Here is a 14,833-nt window from a genome sequence, read left to right on the forward strand (position 1 = left end):
CCTTGAAGATTTGGTCCGATTCTTCTTTCTTTCACACACACACATATATTTTATTCTTTCCTTTTTGTCTTTTTTTTCTATCCTCTGTATATTTGTATAGATGCTTTAAGAGCCACCACCAATTGGAAGGAGAGTCCCACTTGGGTCCCACTTATAGCTGTGGTATCAACTTACTTTAACTTTGAATACCCTCAATGACTCCCACTTTGTCTTGGGCTTTCACTTTTGCCCAAGTATGTTAAAAATGCATTTGTACTCACAGAGTGCTTTGTTACCTACTTGAAATGAATATAAGCAGATTATGAGTTTGAAGTGCTTTTAGGAATAGCAGAGTGGGCTGTCTTCCAGTTCTTAATTTTCAGTTGGAATTTGTGGTGATGTCATTTCAAAACAATCCTAACAGGTAGAGTACAGAGCAGTTACATGGCTCCTGAGTAATTTTTAGAAAATGGAAGCATTTAAATGAGAATCCCAGTTTTTGCTTTTATAGATGTTGGTTTCAGTCATGTTCTGGGCTTAAATGGTAGGAGATGAGCTAGAGACAGTGAACAGTATCCCACCCAGAGAGAATTTCACACCTGCTAGACTTCCAAGTGCCAAGTATGGCTTCCCTAGAGTGGTTTTCAAGATGTTTAAGTATAAAAAGCTACAAAACCTGTCTTAAAATGGGACAAAGCTGCTGTCTGGCAGGCCCAGACTCTCACTCCCTCTGCCAAGGCGGAGGCTGAGGCCTTGTTTAGGGATCTTCTGCATCGTGATCGAACTCCAGAACCTCTCCTTTCTTCAGATAGAGGAACAGTTTAGGAAAGGCTGGAAACTCAGTCACTGTGGTAATGCCCTAGGAAAGAGAACCATTTTTGGTACCTGATTTTTCAGAGCCCTGTTTAATAATAATAATAATGATAAACCTCCCTAACAGGTTTAGTCTTTTAGGTTGCTTGGTCATGATTCAGATGAATGTTCTCATGTTTGTGTGAGGTTAAAGGGACCATTCTAGGAATTTTCCATATAGACATGGGATTTGTAATGACTCTTACCTCCTTTAGCATTTGGGCAAATGTTGCCCCAAATTTTGGAATCTCGGAGTTTGGAAGAGAATTCAGTGAAAGGTGGCTGGTTTCGTAATATACTAGCTTTGTGACCTTGAATACATTACTTAAGAATAAGTAAGAATAAGAGCTGTAAGAGGGGTATCACCGACCTCATAGATTGGCTGTTGTGATTTATTAAGATAATATGTGTAAGTTGCCCCTCATAGTGTCTGGCATTTAGCGTGCACCAACAAACAGTACCTACCACCATCATTATCATCATCATTTCAGAAGATAATGATAATGGCCAGTCTTTATCTGGCACTCCATGTTCCTTAAAGATTTTTTCAAATACTCCTTCTACTCTCTTAAGGGACAGGAAGCTTATTGTATCCCTAGACAGGTCCATGTTTGCTTCCTTTAGAAACCCTTCCTCATATTGGCTTTCTGTATTCTTGTACATTTCTCTTCCATGGTCCTGTCTGTGCTCTTACCTGTGATTCCTTTTTTTTTTTTTAAGATTTTATTTATTTATTCATGAGAGACAGAGAGAGAGAGAGGCAGAGACATAGGCAGAGGGAGAAGCAGGCTTCCTGTGGGGAGCCGAATGCAGGACTCGATCCCAGGACCCTAGGATCCTGGGCCAAAGGCAGATGCTCAACCACTGAGCCAACCGGGTGCCCCTCTCTCACCTGTGACTCTTAAACCTTCTTCTATTTCCTCTGTCATAGACATTCAGCTGTTAGAAGTCAGTAGCTATATTCCTCCTGGGTATTGTTTAACACCTTATTATCCATATTTTGCTAAAGAGAAAACTGAGGGTCACAGAGTTTAATTAATTTCCCTTTGGTTATATAGCTAATAAGATGTCAAAATAATATGAACCCAGTACCTTTTGATGAGTTCTTCTCTAAATGCCTTTTCTGATGTAGTCTCTAGTACTGAGCTTAGTAGCCCAGGTATTGTCTGTGCAGCACAGAGTAGGGAATGGGATTATTGTTTTCCTAGTTTGGGACCCTCTGGTCTTTTATTGTTTGTTATACCCACCACATTCTGTATCTAACAAATGTTTGCTAAATACTGAATGAACCCAACCAGTAGCTGGCACCTAAGGAACTTTTGTCTTAGTGGCAGACCTGGATATGAATGGGGTCCAGGCCAATGGAACATGTGGAGCTTTGTGTTCAGAAAAGCAGAGGGAACAGGGGCCTTTAAAGGTGTAAAATATACAGTTTTTTATTCTTTCTTCTGTTGTCGCTTATGTTGTTTTTTTTCTTGCTATTTAATGTTCTGAATAAAAATTAATTAAACATTTAAATTATTAGCATGAACTTTGCCATTCATCTTTGTATTGTGGAATGCTGGTTTTAAATGCAAATACATGGGCACTAAACTTGTAGGTAGAGTTGTTGAAATGACACAATTCCTATGTATTCCATTCTTACCAGAACACTCAGACATTGCAAAACTGCCTTGTTTGTTTTTATTTTATTTCTCTCTCTCTCTCTTTTTAGAGATTTATTTATTTATTTTAGAGGGAGAGAGAGAGGGAGAGTATGAGCGAGCACATGAGCAGGGGGAAGACAGAAGAGGGAGAGGGACAGAGAGAGAATCTCAAGCAGACAACACTCTGAGTGTGGACCCCGATGTGGGGCTCTATCCCATGACCCTGAGGTCATGACCTGAGCTGAAACGAAGAGTTAGTCACTCAATGGACTGCGCCACCAGGGGCCCCTATTTCATTTCTTGATATGTGCATTTTCTACCTACAGTCTCTACTTTAGTTCATTGATAAATAAGAGAGAACTGGAAGGAAAACAAACTGTGGATTACCCTCTTTTTCCCTTTCTTTCTATGGCGTTATTTTCAGCATAAATAGTTGGCTAACAGTTGGAACACTGTCACCTTATTTCTGTAATCAAATCAAGTTCTGGTTCAGATGGAAAGCATGGACATTCGGGGCTGTCCGTGGCTCTGCTTACTTACTACTCAGTCATAAACATAACACAGTTACCTTGTACTTGTTTGGAGTCTTGGTAAACTCCCACACGTTGTGGGTCCCCTGAAATTCTGTCTTCATGGGGCACCGAGAAAGCTACCTGCAGTGAGGTAGAAAGGAACTGTGGGTGTATATATTGTGTATACTCCTTTGCTCATGCACATGCTCCACTGTCTCATCAGATTTCACTTAGAACACGCAGTTTCAAAGATAAAATGAGTGAGAATTGAAAATGTTGACAGATGGGCGTTAAACCAAGTATGGGCCCTTCTGAGAGTAGGGCTGTGTGCGACTTCACAGGTCACACATCCATTATGCTGGCCCTGCCTACTGGAGAAACAGATAAACCTAATCCAAGGCAGGGGAAGCTGAGCTAGAGCTGAGACAGCTCTACAGGCTTGGGCTCCTGGCAAGACTGGAGAGTTTCAAGAAGGTGATGTTTGAGTAACCATCAAGGGAACGCCGTGCCAAAGAGAGGCACTGACTAATGTTAACAACAATACTGTGTTGTATATTTGAACGTTGCTAAGAGAGTGGATCTTACAAGTTCTCATCACAAGAAAAAAAATTTTGGAACTGCGTGGCGATGGTTGTTAACTAGACCTATTGTGGTGATCATTTTGCAATAGACACACGCATCAAGTTCATTGTGTACCTGAAACTAGAATAATGTTATATGTCAATTATATCTCCTCAAAAAAGAGAGGCATCAAAGGGGTTTCTACACGAGGGAAAACTCATGCTAAGGCATGGATGGATGGATGGGAGTGGAGTGCAGGACTCAGATTCAGAGAGCAGCTATATTCTGGAGTGGCCTGAGCAAAGTGAACATGGTAGGTTAATAGAACATTTACTCTATGTGGCATGAGAATAATTGAATAAGATCCTTGCTTCTTTATTCTCATTTATATTGCATAGGGTCTATAAATCTGCATAGTCCTAAGAGAAACATCAGATTTATATATGTGATTTTTCAATAATACTGTAAGTAATTTATATTAACTTTAGACAATTTCCCCCCAAAATGAAACACCATTAATTCTCTGTCTTGCTTTAGAGTGATTACAGTTAGAGATATAAATCTTGATTTTTTTTTCAAACATATCTGCTTGAAGAAAGGATTAGGTGAACATGACGTAGGTTTCTTTCTTTATATGTGAAAATTCCAGTGAGTTTTAAAATGTTGCCTTTATCTTGTCTCAGAGATAGCATGTGAGTTCTGACACTTTCTCCAGCAGCCTGAGACCAGAGCTCAGAATTGGGCAGGAGGTTTACTCATCTAAGACAGACTAAGGATTAGGGTACGAGATGGTACATTTGGGTCCATGGCCAAAGGGCGTGGGAAGCCCTTTTAGGATTCTAACTTGTCTTTCAGAGTTTTGGCTTCACCAGCATTTTTCGAGGTTGTCCATCCTTGGTAAGCTGCATTTGGGTTCTCTGGTGGTGACTGCTTTGAAGTTGTAGTGGGGGCTTAAATCAGATGTCCTGTCTATGAATGCCTTAGGATTTAGTGTATTTCTGGTTTTCACTCTTTTCACTTGTGATTTTCTCTCTAGCTCACATCTTCCCAACCATTGTATCATTACCGTTGGTTTGGGGAGGATTCAGATGGAGCCTGAATGCTCAGGTGCTACATTGAACACCTCTCAGCTCCCTAGGCTGAGAGGCTGGATAGAGCAAGACAGAGTCATAGAAACCAAAGCCCAGACCTGCCCCTGAACATATGAGTGCTGATGTGTGTGTGTGTGTGTGTGTGTGTGTGTGTGTGTGTGAATGAGTCCATGCTTCTTGTGTGCATCCATGGGTAAGTGTGGAGCACTACAACTCAGTGGGAAGTATAATACGGTTGTATCACAGCTGATGGACACCTGATTTCCAACAGGCAGTGTAAGAGGCATAGGAATCTTGGTGAAAGCCAGTATCTGGAAGGTGAAAGCCAGATCCTCATGGGAGGGTGGCCGTTTCAGGGGAACTGAAACACTAACTGTCTTAATCTGGATCAGCTTGGAACCTGAGCCTCTAGGAGGAGGTGAAGGAGGAAAGGGGTAGGAAAAAAAAATCAGAAACTAACAACAATTTTCCTATGCATGGAATATTTTTCTTAATTAATTCACTGTATCCATTATAGAGGATCTCAACATAGTTTTACAGTTTCTCCATAAAGGTCTTGTGCATTCTGAGGTTAATTGAAAGATATTTTATTCTCTTGCGTGTATCTTATTTTCTTTTATATTATCAACTTGGTTATTATTTTCTAGAACAATGTTGTGGATTTTTATAAGCCAATCTTGAATTTAACCACCTTGCTCTCATTTCTTACTATTTTTAAAATTTTTAATCTACTTACATATTGATTGTTATTTCTTATCTATTGAGGTTTTTATGTTTATGCTCATATTTTCTACTTATCTATTGATTGTGGTAATTTTTCTATGTTGATAGTCATAAATTCTACGAGTCAATTTTTTTCCGTCCTTCAGTCTTACAACTCTGATGTCTCCTTGTCTTAATTAAGTTTGCCAGAAGTAGTGATAGCAGGTAGCATTCTGTGTCTAAAGGTTTTTCAGTCATGGCGCTTGTTATAAATTTTGGTATATAATCTTAAGTAGTTACCCTCATTCTTAGTATTCTGAGAATTTTTAATACCATTACTAAGATTTTTCAGATTTTTTCTGCATTTATTGAGATAATTGTGTGATTTTATCATTTAATCTGTTAATGTTATAGATTACTTTCATAGACTTTTTGATGTCAAACTATCCTTGAGTTATCAGGATATTTATTTTCCAGACATACGATATGTGTGGGTATCAGAATAAACACTGTCTGACCGTGATTACCCCTCCTTATTTATTTAATACTCTGTTGGATTTGATTTACTAATATTTGCTTTAGGATATTTGTATCTGTGTTGATTAGTTAATTTTCTTGCATCGTCCTTATCAGGTTTGATATTTAAGATACCACTGTTCTCATACATTGGGCAGATTTTCCTCTACTCCTATATACTTTAAGACAACTTCTGTAGGGGATCCCTGGGTGGCTCAGTGATTTAGAGCCTGCCTTCAGCCCAGGGCGTGATCCCAGAGTCCCACATCAGGCTCCCTGCATGGGGTCTGCTTCTCCCTCTGTCTGTGTCTGCCTCTCTCTCTCTGTGTCTCTCATGAATAAATAAATAAAATCTTTTAAAAAAAGAAAAACTTCTGTAAGAGTTTTCTGTTCCTTGAAAGCAGAGTTCATTGGTGAAATGATCTGTTCATTTGTGTTATGGAAGAGATTTTTTTTTAAATCATTGTTATTTCTATTTTTAAATGGTTATTGTTTAAATCAAGGTTTCTACTTCATCTAAAAATTTTTTGATATTTAATATTTTCAAGAATGTTTGACAAATATTCTTTTCTCATTAAAATTTTTGTTTGTAGTTGTATTTTTGTATAGGTCTGTATTTTTTTGTTTGAGATAAAATTGGCATATGACATTATATTAGTTTCAAGTGTATAACATAATGATTTGATGTCTGTATATACTGCAAAGTGATTACCATAATAAGTCTGCTAACACCTGTTATCCTACAGAGTTACAGATTTTTTTCTTGTGCTGAGAACTTTGAGGATCTACTGTCTTAGCAACTATGGAATATATAGTACAGTGTTAACTACAGTCCCCATGCTGAACGTTGCATCCCAAAGGCCTATTTATTTGTAACTGAAAGTTTGTACCTTTTGACTCATTTCACCCATTTTGTCTACCTCTATTGCTATTTTTTGTTCATTTTATGATTTCTCTTTTTTTAATTTAAATTCAATTAGCCAACATTTTATCTTATTCAGATTTGCCTAAGATATATTTAACTTAGGCATTTTTTCAAACAACTAGCTTTGGTTTTGTTAACCATCTTTTCCATTTTCTTCTTCCATTTCCTTCTCTTCCTTTTATAGATGTTTTTTGCATTAATTTTTGCCCTTATTCTTATTTTCTCTTTTGTGTTCTTCATTTTGTTGATGGCTCTTTTTAGATTCTTGTGTGGAATGTTTAACCAGCTTGCTTTCAGTATTTCTTGTTGGCTTAAAAACATATTTAAAATTAAAATTTTTCTTAAGATTTCCCCTATCATGGTTATTCAATGGTATATTATTTTCCAGATATAGATTGTTTTGTTTTTATTACCAGTTCATGGTTTTCTTACATATTATGGTTACAGAACATTTTCTCTATGATGTCTATCCTTTGGAATTTATTGTTTTTGTGACCTATTACAAAATCAATTTTTGAGAAGTTTCTAATGCACATTTCTCTTTTTCATGTAGCATCTTATCTAAATCTATTAATTTCAGTTTGTTCATTGTGTTATTCTCTTCTATTGTTTTGCCACCTTGTTGTCTGCTTGATCCATCAGTTTCTGAGAATGTGTGTTAATATCACAGCTACGATTTTAAATTTATCCACTTCTCTCCATGTTTTCCATCTATTATTTTATATATTCTGAGGCAAAATTGTTAGGTGCATTTATGTACATGATGGATTTGTAGTCTTAACTTACTGTTCCTTTTACTAATATATAATTTTTTGTCCCTTGTGATTTTTCCTTGAATTCTATTTATGTCAGATACTAAGATTGGTATGCTGGGCTTATTTTGGTTCATACTCTTTTTGTTTCTATAACATCATATACTTTTTCTAAAAATTGTGATTCTTTTTTTTTTTAATTAACTTTTATTGGTGTTCAATTTACCAACATACAGAAAAACACCCAGTGCTCATCCCGTCAAGTGTCCACCTCAGTGCCCATCACCCATTCCCCTCCAACACCCGCCCTCCTCCCCTTCCACCACCCCTAGTTCGTTTCCCCGAGTTAGGAGTCTTTATGTTCCGTCTCCCTTCCTGATGTTGGGGATTTACCCCAAAGATTCAGATGCAATGAAACGTCGGGACACCTGCACCCCGATGTTTCTATCAGCAATGGCCACAATAGCCAAACTGTGGAAGGAGCCTCGGTGTCCATCGAAAGATGAATGGATAAAGAAGATGTGGTTTATGTATACAAAAAAATTGTGATTCTTATAGACAAGATATTGCTTGCTTTTTTAAAGTCATTTAGGCAATATTTGTGGTTTTGATGAAGAGGATAAAACTAACACATATAAACTACACTGGTTTTGTGGATGGTTTGGTGAATTTGATAACTGTATATACTTATGTAACTACTACTTCAATCAGAGTATAGAAAATTCCAATCATCCAGAATGACCCTTCATGCTTTTTTCCAGTCACTTCTCACACCTTGCTATGAGGCACAAATACAGTCTACCTTAGTTTGACCTGTTGTAGAACTGCCTGTAAATGAAATTGTGCATTATGTATTAACTTTTTAAAAGATTTTTTTTTATTTATTTATGATAGTCACAGAGAGAGAGAGAGAGAGAGAGAGAGGCAGAGACACAGGCAGAGGGAGAAGCAGGCTCCATGCACCGGAAGCCCGATGTGGGATTCGATCCCGGGTCTCCAGGATCGCGCCCTGGGCCAAAGGCAGGCGCCAAACCGCTGCGCCACCCAGGGATCCCTTTTTAAAAGATTTTTATTTATTTGAGAGAGAGAGAGAGAGAGAGAGAGAGCTAGAGCAAGCATGAGTGGGAGAAGGGGCAGAGAAAGAGGGAGAAGCAGACTTCCCATTGACTGGAAAGCCTGATTCCAGGATCCCCGAGATCATGACCTGAGCTGAAGTCAGAAGCTTAACCTACTGAACCACCCAGGTGCCCCTACATTATGTACTCATGTCTGGTTTCTTTTGAGACATCTCCAGATTGTTGTCGGAATCAGCAGCTCATTTCTTTCATTGCTGTGCAGTATTTGTTTACACGGATATACCACACTTTGTTCATCCATCAACCTACTGATGGAATTTTTAGTTTTTTTGATTAATTGGCTTTATAAATACAGCTGTTATAAAGATGTGTGTACAATCCCTTTTTGTGGGAAGGAAGGGGAGGAATGTGTAAATACTTAGGAATGGATTTCTGAGTATGACGTAGGTATATAAGAAACTGCCAAATGGTTTTCTAAAGTAGTCATACCATTTTATGGTCCCATCAGTGATGTCTGAGTTCTAGTTGATCACATGCTCAGTCATTTTTAGTTACCATTCTAATAGGTAGATATCATTGTGGTTTTAATTTGTATTTCCTGAATAACTAATGATGTATAGTAGTACCTCATTACCTGTGCTGATTAACATTTGTATATTCTTGTGTAGGGTTAATTATTTTGTTCAATTTTTATTGTATTGTCCATTTCTTTATTATTATTATTGAACTATAGAATTTTAAAATATATTTTGGATACAAGTCCTACATCACTTATGTGTATTTTGAATGTTTTTTTCCTATCTATGGTTAACCTTTTCATTTTCTTAATGATGTCTTTTGAGGAAAAAACTTTTAATTTGGTGAAATTTTTGCATAACTTTTAGTGGGTTTGTACACAGAAAGATTTTTCATCATTGTAAGGTCATAAAGGTATTTTTCTATATTTTCAGAAGGCAGCATTGCAGTTTTGATTTTTATATTTAGATCTGTGAAACATCTTGAATTACTTCTTTCATATATTTTGAGGCTCATTTGTTGGTTACAGATTTATAGTTGTTTCAACATCATTTGTTACAAAGATTCTACTTTCTCTGTTGAATTATTTTGGTGTCTTTATTGGAAATTAACTGGTCACTTAAGTCCACACATTTTTCTCATTTATTCAAATTTATCTATCATCTATCTATCTATCTATTTATCTATCCTTATATCAGTATCTTATTTTCTTGATCACTGTAGCATTTTTTAAAATTTGAAATCAGATTCTGTAAATTCTTCAACCACATTCTTTTTAAAGGTTATTTTGATGACTATAAATTCATTATGTTTTCATACAAGTTTTAGAATCAGCTGTTAACTGCCACAGAAATTCTGCTGAGATTTTGATTGGGATGGCATTGAATCTATAGATCAACTTTGGGTAATTTGACAGTTTAATGTCATTGGGACTTCCAGTTCATGAGCATGCAACATGAAATATCTCTTCATTTATGTAGGTCTTTATTTTATTCTCTGATACTTTGTGGTTTTTCAGTATGGAGGTCTTGCATATTTTTACAGTATGTTTATTCCTGAGTATTAATGTTTTATGATGCTATTATAAGTGTTATTTCAAATTTCATCTCCAATTATTCATTGCTGGCATATACAGTTGAGTTTTATGTAGTGACTTTCTATCATCTCACCTTGCTAAATGAATTTTTGAGTTACAGTAGTTGTGTGTGTGTGTTTGCGTGAAGTAAAATGATTTCTTTATCTCCAGTGTGATTTTTTACAGAAGAAATCTTAAAGAACAGTGTATAGGAGTTCTCTTCTCTCCATATCCTTGCCAGCATTTGTTATCTCTTGTTGCCTTGATTATTAGCCATTCTAAGAGGTGTGAAGTGACATATCATTGTAGTTTTGATTTGCATTCCCTGACAATTAACAATGTTGAAGACCTTTTCATATACCATATACATTTCAGGACTTTAAAAAATTTCTATGAAAAATGTCATTGCAATTTTGATAAGGAGTAGAGTTTCTAGAACATATGGACATCTTAATATTAATTCTTCCAGCCTGTGAGCACAGAATTTCTTTCTATTTGTGTTGTCTTCAATTTATTTTATCAATGTCTTCTAGTTTTTAATGCATAGATCTTTCATCAACTTGGTTAAATTTATTCCTAAGTGTTTTATTCTTTTGATGCTATTGTAAATGAGGTTGTTTTTTAATTTCTTTCTGGTACTTCATTATTCGTGTATAAAAATGCACTTGATTTTTAAATACTGATTTTGTATCCTGGAACTTCACTGAATTGATTTATTAGTTCTAATAGTTTTATGGTGGGGTCTTTAGGGTTTTTGATATACAGTATAATACCATTCATAGATAGAGACAGTTTCACTTCTTCCTTTATAATTTAGATACCTTTTATTTCTTTCTCTTGCCTAATTGCTCTGGCTAGAACTTCTAGTACTATCTTAAATAGAAGTGGCGAGAGTAGGCATCCTTGTTTTGTTCCGATCTTAGAATATGTTAGTTGTGGACTTACCATTTATAGCCTTTTCTATGAAGGTACATTCTGTCTATACTGTTTATTGAGATTTTATCATGAGTATTGAATTTTGTGAAATGCTTTCTATGTATCTATTGAGATATTATTTTTCATCCTTCATTTTGTTAATGTGGATTGATTGTTTTGTGGATATTGAGACATCCTTCCATTCCTGGAATAAATCCCACTTGATCTAAATATGATTCTTTCAGTGTACTGTTGAATTCAGTTTGCTAATATTTTTTGAGGATTTTTGCATCTATGTTCAAGGATATTGGCCTGTATTTTCTTTGTATCAGGGTAACGCTGGCCTTGTTAAATGAATTTGGAAATGTTCCTTCCTCTTCCATTTTTTACAAGAATTTAAGAACTAATATTAATTCTTTTTTAAATGTTTGGTAAAATATATCAGTGAAACCATCTGATCCTGGACTTTTGTTTGCTGGGGAGTTTTAAATTACTGATTCAATCTCCTTATTAGTAATTGGTCTGTTCAGATTTTCTGTTTCTTCATGATTCAGTTTTACTAGGTTGTATGTTTATAGGAATTTATCCCTTTCTTTTAGGTCATCCTAATTTGTTCAGATACATAGTAGGCTTTTACAATCCTCTGTAGTTGTATCAGTTGTAATGTCTCCTCTTTCATTTCTAATTTCATTTATTTGAGTACTTTTTCTTTTTTTTCTTGGTGAGTCTAGCTCAATTTTGTCCATTTTGTTTATCTTTTCAAAACTCCAGCTCTTTATTTCAGTTACTTTTTAGTCTCAGCTTATTTCCACTATGATCTTTGTTAAATGTTTTCTTTTACTAATTTTGGGCTTAATTGTTCTTCTTTTTAATTCCATGAAGTGCAAAGTTAGATTGTTTCTTGAAATTTTTTTTTCTTAATGAAGGTGTTTATTGCTAAAAACTAGTCTCTTAGAACTGTTTCTGCTGCATCTTATAAGTTTTAGTACGTTGTATCTCAATTTTCATTTGTCTTAAATTTTTTTTCATTTCTTCTTTGATTTCTTCTTTGATCTATTGGTTGTTCACTAGTATGTAGTTTAGTCTCCACATATTTATTACGTTTTTTTTTTTTTTCCTGTAATTGATTTCTGGCTTCATACCACTGTGGTTGGAAAAGATGCATGATATGATTTCAGACTTCTTGAATTTATTAAGATTTGCTTTGGGGCCTAATATATGATCTGTCTTAGAGAATGTGCTTGAATGTATTTTGCCACTGTTGGGTAGATGGAATGTTCTGTAAGTGTTAGGTCCATCCGATCTAATGTTCAGTTTAAGTCCAAAATTTCCCTATTGATTTTCTGTCTGGTTGATCTATCTGTTGTTGAAAGAGGGGTTTTGAAGTCCCCTACTATTATCGTGTTGCTGTCTATTTCTCCCAATAGATCTATTAATGCTTGCTTTATATAACTAGATGCTCCTATATTGGGTGCATAAATATTTACTAATGTCTTATCTTCTTGATGAACTGACCTCTTTATCATTATATAATGACTTTCTTTGTCTCTTTTTACAACTTTTGGCTTAATCTCTTTCGTCTGATATAAATATAGCTATCTCAAGCTTTCTTCTGGTTTTCATTTGCATGGAATATCATTTGACTTTCAGCTTTTGTGTCCTTAAAGCTAAAATAGGTGTCTCATAGGCAGCATATAGTCGATTCTTTTTTTTTGGGGGGGGGGAGCAGTCACTCTATGTCTTTTAATTGGAGAATTTAGTCCATTTTTATTTAAAGTAATTATTGATAGGTATAGACTTATTATTGCCATTTTGTTAATTATTTTCTGCTTGCTTTGTGATTCCTTTCTTCCTCTTGTTCCTTTTCTGTTTTCTTCCTTTGTGATTTGATGATTTTCTATAATGGTATGCTTTGATTCTCTTCTCTTTATTTATTAATTTTTTTGTATCTATTGTAAGTATTTGTTTTGTGGTTGCCAGAGGCTTACATAAAACGTGTCATATTTAAAACAGTCTACCTTAAGCTAATGAGTACTTAACTTCAAATGCATGCCAATGCTCTACATTTTTCAACTCCTCCACATTTTGTGCTTTTGATATCATAATTTATATCTTTTTATCTTGTGTATCCATAAGATACAGTGTATATCTTTTTGTGTTTTATCATGTATAGCCTTGTCTTTGAGTTCACTGATCCTTTCTTCTACTTGATCTAGTCTACTGTTGAACTCCTCAATTGAAATTTTCAGTTTAATTATTGTATCTTTCAGTTCTGTGATTTCTATTTGGTAGTTTTTACTATTTCATATATTTGTTGAAACTCTCACTTTGTTCATGCATTACTTTATTTATTTATTTTAATTTTTTTAAAAGATTTTATTTATTCATGAGAGACACACAGAGAGAAAGAGGCAGAGACACAGGAAGAGGGAGAAGCAGGCTCCATTCAGGGAGCCCAATGTGGGACTCGATCCTGGGTTTCTAGGATCACACCCCGGGCTGAAGGCAGCACTAAACCGCTGAGCCACCTGGGCTTCCCTACTTTCTTGATTTAGGTTAGCATATTTATGACCACTATTTTGAACTCTATCAGGTAAATCACTTATTTCTGTTTCATTAAGATCTGTTTCTTGAAATTTGTCTTACTGTTTTGTTTGGAACATATTTTTATGTTTATTCAGTTTACTTGGCTCCTGTGTTTGTTTCTGCACACTAATTAAGAGTATGTGTATATGTATGTATATATGTATTTATTGAGAGAGAGAGAGAGAGAGAGAGAGTGAGCATGTGAGTGGGGTGGTGGTATGGGCCATACCCCATGAGGTATGGGGGAGGGAGGGAGGGAGGGAGGGAGAGAGAGAGAGAGAGAGAGAGAGAGAGAGAGAGAAGATCTTAAACAGGCTCCACATTCATCACAGAGCTTCATGAGGAGCTCAGTCTAACGACCCTGGGATTGTGATCTGAGCCAAAATCAGGAGCCAAGTGCTTTAACCAACTGAGCCCCCAGGTACCCCTAAGATTTTATTTTAAATAGTCTCTACACCCAGCATGGAGCTTGAACTCACAACCCATAGATCATGAGTCACACGATCTTACTGAGCCTGCTGAATGTCCTGTTTTCTGCACATTAAATGAAGCATCCACTTCTAGTCTTAACAGAGTGGTCTTGTGTAGGAGGTCCATGAGCCTGGCCCAAGCTCCTTAAAACTTATGTCTTAAATCTTTCTGATTGTGCAAGCTGCCTTCTTTGTTCCTTATCATTCCCAGCAGTTAAGAGTGTACCAAGACTTGTCAGTGCCCCAAAGGGAAAGACACCATTCAGTACTTAGATGGAGGCTGATAGAAAACTGGACCCTTGGGTAGCAGCTAGGAAAGTATATAGTAAGCTCTTTCTAGGGACAAATTGGGAGATGAGTGTTTTTGCCTGTTCCTGTGCACTGGATCCAATACAAGGAATAGGGGTGTTTCTGTTGCCCATTAATAATTACTGTTTTGTTTGCTACAGTCCTGTAAGACTCATTAATGCAAGCCCCACTAGCTCCCAGAGTCAGGTGATCCAGGTTCTGTCCCCTGGCAGTAGCCACAAAAGTAAAATATTAGGGTTCCAGACTTGGGTACAAGACCTTTTAGGGAGATACAGGTGACTTGGAGCTGGCTACAGGGATAAGGCAAAGGATGTATCTGCCAGCTTCCCCAGTTTCTAGATAGGGTAGCT

Source organism: Vulpes vulpes, chromosome 6, assembly GCF_048418805.1.
Source record: "Vulpes vulpes isolate BD-2025 chromosome 6, VulVul3, whole genome shotgun sequence".
NCBI lineage: Eukaryota > Metazoa > Chordata > Mammalia > Carnivora > Canidae > Vulpes > Vulpes vulpes.